The sequence below is a fragment of the Eschrichtius robustus genome, chromosome 7 (assembly GCF_028021215.1).
Source record: "Eschrichtius robustus isolate mEscRob2 chromosome 7, mEscRob2.pri, whole genome shotgun sequence".
Taxonomy (NCBI): Eukaryota; Metazoa; Chordata; class Mammalia; order Artiodactyla; family Eschrichtiidae; genus Eschrichtius; species Eschrichtius robustus.
The window spans coordinates 13,783,336-13,785,056 of NC_090830.1; the positions used below are offsets into that span (position 1 = coordinate 13,783,336).

General features: G+C 51.4%; 1 non-coding gene across 1 annotated transcript; it reads left to right on the top strand.

Annotated features, from left to right (window-relative positions):
- The first annotated feature begins 245 nt into the window (after positions 1–245).
- Positions 246–318, top strand: TRNAW-CCA (transfer RNA tryptophan (anticodon CCA)). The gene has a single exon. It is a non-coding gene; the product is annotated as a tRNA-Trp (tRNA).
- Positions 319–1,721: the final 1,403 nt, after the last annotated feature.

A 1,721-nucleotide genomic window follows, 5' to 3' on the forward strand; every position in this document is an offset into this window, starting at 1 on the left:
AAGAGCATGAATCCCGGCCTTACATTTCACTAATTTTGCAAGTCCTCTCAGGGAGGACTTGACTGGCTGGGCTTGTTCCCCTGTCCATTGTCCTGTCAACTGCTGGACCCCCAGGCTGGGGCAGTGGGCTGGAAAGGGATTCCTGATTCACTTGCCCGTGGAGTGGTATTTAAGACATCCCCATCGAGAATGTGGCTCCTCGCATTAAAGTGAGAGCCTATTGTAAGAAGGAGGAGGAAGGGACTTCCCCGGTGGTCCAGTGGCTAAGACTCTGCACTCCAAATGCAGGGGGCCCGGGTTCGATCCCTGGTCGGGGGACCAGATCCCTCATGCATGCCGCAACTAAGAGTCTGCATGCCGCAACTAAGACCCAACTCAGCCTAAATGAAGAAATAATTATTTTTAAAAAAGAAGTAGGAGGAAGAAATGTTGAGGATGTGTGAACATCAAATGTTCACTACAGACTAGCCCTTTGGATGGCTTATAGTGAGTTTTCCTAAAAGAAGCTGAAATGAAATATTCTCAGCTTGTGTAGGGACGGATAGGAAGGAAGGTCCGAGAAATCTGCCCTCTTCTGGTATTAAGTGATGCCCCGTTCCTGAGACCTGTCTGTTTCCCACCATCACCCCCCTGTACAAACACACACATGTACACATGCATGCCCACTTGCATGTGCACACACAGGCCCACTTGCATGTGCACACACAGGCACAGGCATGCACACGTGGAGGTTTGTCCCCGGTAGTCCTGCACCTCCAGGGTTCCTGGGCTGCACTGATTGTCTGGGGTGGGGCTCAGCCCATCACCATCCCCTTCCACCTTCTCCTCTACATCGCACAAGGGAAGCTTGGGACAACATTTTCCAGAATCCCCCTCCACATAGTGTTCTGGTCAGAGTTTCCCAATAAGAGGCGCTCCTGAGACGTAGCAGCCGGAAGAGAAGGAGAAGTGATTCTTGTCTGGAGGGATCTGTAGGCAGACCTGAGGTTTGCAGCAGTTTCTGGGCAAGCTCCTGTGAATCACCCATTTTCAGGGTACAGGCAGCTGAGGGAGCTGGCAGCTGCTTCTGAGAATTGCTCATCTGTGCTGCAGGCTAACGCAGAGCAAGTGGGAGCTTCCAGGAGGTTCTTGGTCATCGGAGCAGCTCCTGGGTGAACTTCTTGAGAATCGCCCCGTTGCGGACTGAGATAGGTGGGAGAGTAACCCCAGACTTCATGAGATTTGCAGTGGTTTCGGGGTGGATTCTTGAAAACCACTGCTTGGCTGTGCAGGCTGAGAGGAGGGCTGTTGTTTGTCTGACTGTCCATCCTCCATTCTCTCCAATGGCTCTGTGACCTCCTAGCCCATTTAATCAACCCTTCATCCCTGCATACATGGAAGGTTCTGCTTCCCTGACCCAGCCTCAACTGATGAGACGGCCTCTCCCAAAGGACCAGGGGCGCCAATCCCAGCCAGAAGAGAGCCCACCTGCGCATAGACTGAGCCAGCACTTCTCTTTCCTGGGAATTTACAATTGGGACAAAAGGATTCCTAGTGGTTGGTGGAACAGAAATGAGAGAACATTAAGAGGACTGCACGAGCCTTGTTCTTCTAGAAGGAAAGAAATTGAGTTTGTGGAGAGAAAAATCAGGTAGATGCTTAGAGAGAAGCAGAGATGAGAGGCCAAAAACTTCCAAAAAGAAACAGAAAGGAACTGTCTCTGGCTTCCCAGGTGCTGGTTC